The sequence below is a fragment of the Falco naumanni genome, chromosome 1 (assembly GCF_017639655.2).
Source record: "Falco naumanni isolate bFalNau1 chromosome 1, bFalNau1.pat, whole genome shotgun sequence".
NCBI classification, from domain to species: Eukaryota; Metazoa; Chordata; class Aves; order Falconiformes; family Falconidae; genus Falco; species Falco naumanni.
In genome coordinates, this window is record NC_054054.1 from 53,923,094 (window position 1) to 53,933,285 (window position 10,192).

Here is a 10,192-nt window from a genome sequence, read left to right on the forward strand (position 1 = left end):
GCACATTGGTTTAAATAAAGCGGCACTGTGATACCTATGCACAGTGGCACAAAATGATGAAAGTCAGAGAGCAAATCCCCATTGTAGTGGGCACTATAGAAATTGAAGGGAGATACTCTTCACCAGAGAGTTTACAGTTTTATCCTATTTTTTTTAGTCTAATTTCTGTCGGTACTTAGTATTCTAGGCAGGCACACCACTATGGATTAAACTCCAAAATGTCAATTTAGAAGATGTCTGAATCCTCAAATGGAAGAATAGCCTCTCTTTTTTATAGAGTTTCAAAAGGTTGTAGTATTTCCAAAGAGTAAGGATGCCTCTAGACCGCTGAGTTTGGCAACCTAACATATGCCCAGACCACCTGCAAGCCCTACACAGCATGCCATCCTTCTCGGAAGGAAGAGGCAAATGGCACAAACAAACCTTAAGCAAGCACAGTGTGAGCAGATGGTGTTAATTCCAAAGTCAACTCATGCTCCTAAATTTGATTCATCTCGGGAGGGACAAACATCCAATATAGTTGTATGAGTTTGAACCATCATTTCCTAAAGCTGGTTTGTCCAATCAGGGGTGAACCTTTCCGTTGTTGTTTGAAATGTCAAGTTCAATTAAACCAGCATTAAAGCCTGCCACAACTGAATTCAGACTGAAGATGATTTTGTTCTGCCAATGAAACAGACAGTTTCAGATTGACTTTTATGTACCAAACCCTCATAGACAATAGCAGCACCAAGAATTCTTGGGGGAGAAGGAAAAATAAAGTTAACATTTTAAAAGACTCATGTTCCTATCCTACCTGGGAAGAGAGCAAGTTTCTAAATGTTACTAACAAAAAATAGCTCATGGGAAAGCATTACTTAACCAAAAAGAATATTTGTATAATTAGAGGGGATTAAAAGTTGTCAAGGAGGCCAGTAGTCAACGGACAACTCATCTCCTCTGATTTTAGCAGGTAAGAAGGTAAGCCCAGTCTAGGCTGGGTGTTCAAGCTCCCATGGTGATAAGGGGGAAAGAAAGCAAGTGTCTCTAGAGACAATCCACCTCACCTGAGACATGATTTTGGCTGGACTCACTCCTGCTCATAAAGTTTGTCTCTTTCTGTTGACTCTGAAGGGAACCAGGGTACTGTCTTGTTTGAAAACTTAGTTTTTACATGGCTAAACCCAAGGTAAAATATGTTTTACCCTCAGTGGAAAATTCATATCTTAATTTATACATCGGGATTTTTAAAATACAATATCCCTTCTGCTATGTTTTCAGCTGAAGCCTCATGTGTGTCTCAGCTGAACTTCACAACTTGAAATCTTTGACAGATTCTCTTCCATTGTCAGTTTGTACAGCACCAAGCACACTGCTATCAGACAAATAAAAAGAATAAAAAACCAATCATGGTTGTATATATAGAAGGCCAATCAATGTAAACACAGGGTTTCTCTAAACAGGAGAAAAGCGGAAGCCAGATGGCATGAAATCATTGATAGCTGTTTCATAAACTTTTCCTGCAATCAAATCTAATTGAAATAACACTAGATTGTAGGCTTTAGCAGGTGGGCAGCACACACAGCTGTTTCTGCTAGATGATTTCCAAAGAATACATACATAAAACATTTCACAGGGACTGACATACGGGAAAAAAGGTTAGCCCAGATGGAATGCTCTCTTTCAGGCTTTATTTCATCAACAGATTTCTGAAGCCTACCTCTTTAAAAATATGAGCTGAAGTGTTTTTCTGGTACTATTGAACCAATTACAGTCATATACAATGTATTTGGGAGCTATGACCTAGCTAGAGTCTTCAATACCGATTTGTATTTCCAGGCAAGGCAGAGCAGAGCGGGACCTCCTAGCATCCAGCTTATTGCTTTGTGTTGAGGTAGGGTAAATGTAACTAAATCACCTCTGACAGATATTTCTGTTTCATAGAAATTCCCCAAGGAGAGATTCCACCTGTTTTCTTGGTAGTTTATTCCAGGCTTTCCCGGCACTAATAGCTAGGTATTTTCCTAATCTCTAATTCACTTTTAAATATAATTAAAATATTGGCCACACGTGGTCAAGGAGAGGAAAGAGTTAATATCTTTTTCTGATTTCATCTTTTAGATATTGAAGGATTTATCATGCCCTCTTTTCTCCTTCTGTCCCTTTCTGCAGATATCCCATGGCAAAACTCCTGAAGGCCCACAGAAGAGCTGCAAGAACCAGGTAGGTCTTCCCAAAAGAAGTCCAGCATCTGGGGCAGGCTTAGAGGATTTCCTGTGTTTGACCATAAAGCTAATTTGGAAGTTTGGGTAGAATTTTACTTTGAAGTTTTGTTTGCATTGGAAACTAAGACTCAAAAGAAAACATGGAGAAAGGAAGGAGAAATGTGAAAGACCAACTTACGTGAATTGAGTCAAAGTCTGAAATTAGTGAACTGAAACACACTGTATAGGACCACTACCTAGTGTCTTCTGGCTAGATGACATAGTAAAGCTTCTACTCTTCATGATCTTTATATAAATATAGTCTTTATATAAATATAAGTCCACATGGTCTTTTCTATTATTATTTATATCAGAATCTGTGTTTTTCACACTTCAGTCTAAAGGTTCACAAGTTGCTACAGTCTCAGTAAGAGTAATCCAGAAGTGATGGCATAAATGAACTCTGGTTTCTCCTCAGATCATATAAATCTTTTACGGTTTACTAAATATTTCCATGGAGAGGAACAATTACTTTATAACAGCCTTGCAGCTTTTAAAGGGGTCCAGCAGGAAAGATGGGAAGGGACTCTATAACAGGGAATTTATTGATAGGATGAGGGGTAATGGTTTTAAACTGCAAGAGGGTAGATTTAGGTTAGGTATTAAGAAGAAATGCAGAAATGCTTTACTTTGAGGGTGGTGAGACACTGGAAGAGATTGCCGAGTGGATGCTCCAGCCCTGGAAGTGTTCAAGGCCAGGTTGAATGTGGCCTTAAGCAACCTGGACTAGTGGAAGGTGTCCCTGCCCATGGCAGGGGGGTTGGAAGCAGATCATCTTTTAAGGTCTCTTTCAGCCCAAACCATTTTATTATTCTAACAATATAATTACATCCCAGCTATGTTATTTAATAATGATGATCTCTTGGACTGCAGAAGTTTTTGCGGATAATTCTTTAAAAATGTTAGTACTGAGGTTAATGTCAGCCAGCCTCCTTCCCCCACCCCCGGTATATTAGAAATACAATATATACTATTATATATTATATTTATAGTATATCAGTGAGGCCAGGAGTAGGGGAGGGGGGAGACATTATTATACCACTACACAAAATCCTACTTTTAAATGCTAGGCAAAATTGTGGCCACCCCAGTTCAGAAAAGAAAAGGTACAATGAAGGGCAGCAAGGAATACCAGAGGTTTGAAATGGGTTCTGTCCAAGGAGATATTAAACAGAATAGCACTTTTCAGCTCAACCAAAAAAAAAAAAAAAAAAAAAAGAAGAGTTTGTGGTTTATAAAATGATGAATGGCAAGGAGGAAAGTTGGGAATGATGGCTATTACATCTCATAAGACAAGAACATGGAGGCATCAAATGAAACTATCAGACTGCAGGCTTTACACAAAAAGTACTTCTTCACATAATCTATAACTTGAAATGCCATTGCCACAAGATGGTTTGTAAGCCAAAACTATAAATAGGTTCAAGAAACATCTAGAGAAACTCATGGAAAAAATATCTTCTGTGAGCTGATTAAGACAACAGTGTGGGCCAGGAAGCCTGACTTGCAGAGGCATCCCAGGGAGGTACCAACCTGGGCTCACACTGCAATCACCCTCCTTAGGGTAGTTTTGCAGCCACTGTCAGAGAATGGGTATAGTGCCACACCAGCCCTTGCTCCTTCTTGTGTGGTTGCAGATACAGCCTTTGGGCTACTTCAGAGACCAGGTACAGTTCTCAAGTGAAAACCCATTCTTAGAGAGAGAGCAGGAAGAAATCAGCAGGACCCCCAAGTAGTGGGAACAAGTGTTTGCAAAAGGCAGTGAGAATCAGCACTGGGGTGATATGACTGCAAGAAATAAATGAGTGTGAAGCAAATGCTTTCAAAAGCACCCATCTCAGTTCTGTGACAGAGAAAACAGAAACACTCAGAAAGATCTGGTGGCAAAAGATCCAAAAGAGGCAGCTGATTCCCTGCAGGGGAGAAAACAAAGTGTTTACAAAGATGCAGAAAAGTAATTCATCAAAGTGTTCTGAAAATATTTCAAATGTAGTGGTTATTCCTACATTTATATGGGAGGCAGAATAAAGAGAAAAAATACACAGCCCTTGCCTCTAAAGGCATTTGGACTACAACAGGTGTAGCATGTCAAGTAAGAACATCAGCAGAACAACAAAGAGGAAGAACTACAGGAGGAGTGGGGACATAAGGATTATATGTAAGTTTATATGATTGTTTTGGATTACTGGGAAAAATCTTCACCATCTTGTTTATTGACTTGCTCTCTATCTCTTTACTTGCCTTGAACTGAAGTAGTCATTTCAGGCTGCTGGAGGGGTCTATATTGAGTATGATCTCATGAAGGTTGATTACGGGAAGGGGTTTCTGGGAGGCAAAGGAGCAAAGACAAAAGGAGTGCTGAAGATAAAGGACAGTAGATGCAGAAAGAGGGGGGACCTAGTGCAGATTCTAGTACTGCTTTTACTAATAGCTGGCTCTTACATCAAGCTTTTCAAATATAGGTTTTGGAGTGTTTTAAATTGAAGTCTGAATAATTTTCTTCACATTATAACAGGACAAATGATATGCTCAAGGTTACTCAGCAGAAAAAAATGCACTGTAGCCAGGCAGAGGATTCATAGCCCCTGAATGCTAGTTCCATGCTGCCCATGAGCCACGCTGCCCCTCCATCAGCTTGGACTGTCACCTGCAACATAGAGGTGACATATTAGGAATTAGTTTATTATCTGTTTTCTCTATAAATGATATGCTGAAATACCATATTGGCCCATTTGTAGGGAGAACTGACTTTGGTGGGAACATGTAGACCAGTCAGGGATTTCCTGGGGGAAGGGAGGGTTTAAGCTCTCTTTCTTATTATAAGTACCTGATGTAAAATGATACCCAGACATATAACATAGCCTCAGCTAGACTGGAGACATGTTAGACACACCTGTTCAGGGCCATAGCCAGGCCACTCTCAAGAACAGAGACACAGTCTGTTAAAATAACAGTTTGCAATGCACCCCAAGAGGACAGGTAGTTCCCAAAGTCCAGAGATTTACCAGTGTGCTTGGATGTAAGGGACAGCAGCAATTGCCATGGTCACAGATCATCTGAAAAGTGTTCTCTCAGTGTTATAGATGTGCCAGCATGTTGATACACATGACCTTTTTTTGGCATTTGAAATGCACAAATTCTGCTGACTCCAAAACCATACAGAATGGCTTTTGACCTACAAGTGTTCATAATCAAAGAATATCTCAAGTTGGAAGGGACCTACAACTGTTTGAATTATTCCAAGTGTCTGTGTTTTAATTACGTGTTAGTATAATGAGCAGAGAAACAGTTTAATTGCACACAGTACAGAGTCACATTCTTTTTTTAAAAAACCACAATTCTTTATCACCGGTGAAATTCAAGAAACCTTTTCAAATTATGATAAAAAATCTGTGATGATGATATATGTCATCACAAACATAGATGTTATTTAACTAACCAGCTAATATTACTGCTCTTTTATTTGCCCTTCCTTCCAACTAACACAATTATATTGTATCTCAAAATGTAACATTATCAAAGAAGGAATGATGGACCATGCACATTTATGGCAATAGTATTACCTTAACTCATTGCCATACTACAATGGAATTTCTGCTTGCTGGTTTATTGCAAACTCCACTCAACAGCTGCACTGCAGATGTAGTCACACATGCATCTGCAATTGCTGTCTCCCAGCAATGTCTGGCCTCTCATACCTTAAAGCAGGGGTCCTCAAACTGTGGCCTGCAGGCCAGATACGGCCCCCCAGGGTCCTCAGTCCGGCCCCTGGTATTTACAGAAGCATCCCCCCCCCCGCCGGGGACTGGGGGGAGAAACCGAGCAGCCGCAGATGGCTGCCTGCCACTTCATCCGCGTGCTGGCCCCCTGGTTAAAACGTTTGAGAACCCCTGCCTTAGAGGATATCCCTGTTTGGTTTTTAGAATGAAATCTTGCCTGTATTACACCTACCAACCCAAAATTAGCTCAGCATCATTCACATGAATAGATCAACTAATAGCGAGCATTACTCAAGGTACATTGCTTACATGGAAAAATTTATTTAATGATCTAAAGGTCACAGTAACAATTTTAACATTTATGTCTTTTTTTTACTGCTGATGCTAGTCTTATCATGGAGCAGTTTAGAAGGGATCTTTTTATAAATATGAAATTTTAATGGCTTGAAAGATTTTGGATTACATTTGCTTTGACATCTTGAACTAGTAGTAGGAATTTCTCTGCTGAACTAATTATCACATGGAATTGTTTTGAGCAACTGTGTATCATCATCATCATCATCATCATCATGATTCACTGCTAATCAGAAAACAAGTGGCTACAGCACCATACTGCATACATGAAATGCACAATGTGTAGTTCACCTATTTATTGTGTGGAGCAACAATTATTTTCCTTCTTTGTGCATATCAAAAGGTAACTCTAATGTATCGGCTAATGAATTCCACCCCAGCTGTGCCTGATCTTATAATCACATGGTTCAGGCTCCACATCAACTAATCAAATGGTTTATTCAGTTCAACTTTACAATGATTCAGGCCCTAACTGACTAAAGTATTTTCCTAAAATCAGGTTTATTTAGTGGCCAGTGGAACTATCTTCACTTGCTTAAATGGATGGCTGAATATACACAGGATCATTCACATACTTTTAGGCGTATTCTGGCACTAGTTTGATGAATAAAGATCATACTATGTTACCAATTTCCATATTTGGAAATAATGTATTGATTTCTGCTAGAAATTATTATTTAACATAGTGTCAGAAGCACAAGACTGTATTTCAGCACATGCAACGAATAATCTAAAAGGAAAGAAATCTAATGAATCAACTCCCTAGAGCTAATAGTCAGGAAACTATCCTGTATATACGTATTTCCAGTCAATAACTTTTTTTGGTCTAAAACCTTTGTATTATCATATCCTTCTAGTTTCTTGTTTTAATGTTTTATTTCCAGCAAAATCTCTCTCTCTGCAAGAAAAAACAGGAATAATGTGTATCCGTGCATCAGCCATTTAGCTGTTAACAAACAGAGATAATGGCCATTGGGAATGTAAAAGACTACTTGGCTGCTCTGACAAATGAAATCCAGGAGTAATGAGTCACACTAGATGTGATCCTTTAAAAAGAAACATTGGCAGACTCTCAGATTTTAAAATAACTTTGCTGAGATCAAGTTGAGCTGTCTTCATCCATGATGAAAAAGCTAAAAATGAGTATCTGACTGTGCAGATAATTCCAGCAGCCTGGCAGCATTCATTTGTGAAGCAGCCCAGCCTGATAAGATGCTCGTACTGATGCTAATGCAAACTGGACAGTGCAGATACATATTGCATAATCACTGCATACATGGCACCCTCATTCATATACTGCTGTCTGCAGTTATTAGCTGAGAGAGATGATAATGAGCATGCCTGCAAGTCAGTCTATGCTCCAGGTTTTATTTTGCTCTGCATTGCTAGGCAGACTGCAGAATGCTCACTTTCCTGAGCAAGGAAGGCTGACCACATCCCCTGCAATTTTAACAAATTTAGTCAAAGCGAAGAGCTCAGTTTGTCACCCACTAGTAATGGCTGAAAGTGGATCCTCTTCAGAATACGCAAAATACACAGGTCTTGAGCTGGATTTGCAAGATCTATTACTATGGATATTAACTCAAAAATCACCTGAGTGGTTTGGCTTTTTGTGGTAATGTGCTTTTTGCATCCCTTAGAAATAAAAGGCAAGATTTTATTGAACTTTGCACGTTTGCTCCGTCTGAACGTGAACCAAACTCGTCCACTGCTCTGCAATTTTTGAAAACAAACTTTTATCTGGTACTGTTACTGAAGGAAGTATTTGTCATTCCTCAGCACCTCATGACAGCCCATGTCCAAGTTGTTTATGGTTCAGCTACATCTAAAAAAGTTATTAGAATAATATAATCTTTCTCATCTGACTGCAAAAATAGTGTATGCAGAATTTCACTGCCAGAGAAAGGCCTGTTTAACTTTCTGGCTCTGAAACAAAATCTCAAAGAAACAAAGTTCAGGTCTATAGGAAAAAAAGTCTACCTGTCATACCGTATATCTTTTCGGCTTTGAAGAACCACACATTAATCAGCAGGGCAGTGAGCAGAAACAAACAAGGTGAAAAATGCCAGATACATTCCAGTTTTGTCATAGAGGATTTCTTATGGACATCTCTTCAGGCAGACTTTCTTTTTGACTCCTAACCAAATGATTCTTGCTAGATAAAATCAAAGGTTGCACTTCAGTGCTCTGCTTCACAAGCGTATAATGCAAACTACTAACACTGCTGACCGAAACAATTTTATTAGGCAGCAGAGAATTTTTTAAATGTTTAAATTAGAATTGCAGCTGTTCATACTTTTTCAGTATTATATGTTGTGTGTGGGGGTTATCAGTAAAGAAATTCTAGGCATACAACAGTGCTGGGCAGTGTTCTGTAAAATATTGGTATTTTACAGATACGCCACACTACAGAAATGGATTTGGGAAACACAGAAACAAACAATGTTTGAATTGCAAAGAAGAAATGTCACTGATCACTGATATAACTATTACATTCAGAAGAAGGCAGAAATTCAGTTTTACTGTTAGCAAGTTTGTAATACCTCCATTTTATATAGGCTACTTGTTTTTTCCCAGCAGAAAATTCACATTAAATAACGTTAAACAGAGAAGAGACTACACAAGAGTGAAGTCTCTGCACAAAGGTTTACCACTGGGAGGTTGGGTTGCTTGAGTTATTCATTAGTTGGTATATGGCAGATATTTCAAAGGCAAGCAAAAGAAGGCATAAGCAGTATTCTTAAAAAATTCTTGCATTGTTTCTTTGTACATATTTCTCTAGATTCTTTTGTTATGAGACCAAATGTACTGATTGCAAAGGAAGAAAGACTTCATAACCAGTGCATTAATCTCTGGATGTTGTCTGTAAAGTATCTGATTCAAGCCTGCTGAAATCAAAAGGAACCTCTCCTTTGATTTCATAGATTTTTAGATTTCATCCCAATTTATTAAAAATGTTTTTAAAATGTAATAATTTGTGACATTGCACAACTAGAAAGAGTTCTCTGCATGCTTGTGTAAAGCCAGGAATGACCCCTCTGCCTAAGTATAAAGATAACAGTATGAATACCAGCTATCGGAGTGAACATTTTAATGGCAGATCGGGAATGAATGAGTATCTCTTATCCCTTTACTTGAAATGCTACCTGTTGCCCCCAAGGGGAAGAAGGGAGAGAGGATATATTTCCATAATGAGTGTTCTTTTCTCTGTAGGGTCCCTGCTGGATACAGATACCTTTTGGTAACTGTTTGAACTTGCTCAGCTGGTTGGAATGAGAGAAACATCCCTGGGGAAACCAATAAGCAGACTGATGGCAGAGTGAAGGTGAAATGGTCAAAAGTGCAAATTTATCAAAAGTACAGAAGTTTTTCACATGGCTTTATAATTTATCAGGAAAAAAATGGATAGCACCATCCTGTGGTATGTCAGGCATATGTCGGATGAGATAATTCTTCTGTTTTGTTTGACAGTTTGGCAGAAACGGTGATAGATCATTGTGTCTTAAGTACAGAAAAATTAAAAGTCAAGTGTAGGGCTATCTCCGCTAAAGGAATACAGACATTGTCAAAAATGAAGAAAATTTGGATCTACAGGAAATAAGAACAGAAAATAACTGAAGGAGTCATCCAGACATTCCTCTATTCTGAGATTAGATGAGCTACTTTTATGCCATTCCTGATAGACATTTGCCCAAACTGCTCTTATAAACTTCTCTATAGGGGTTTCCAGTACTGTCCTGGACTCTCTGCTCCAGTACTTCATTATCCTTCTTGCTGGAAATATTTTCCTTATGTTCAAATCTGTACTTGCCTTGCCATAATTTAAAAGCATTTGTTCTTATCTGACAAGTAGACAAAGGGAAGAGCTCATTCACT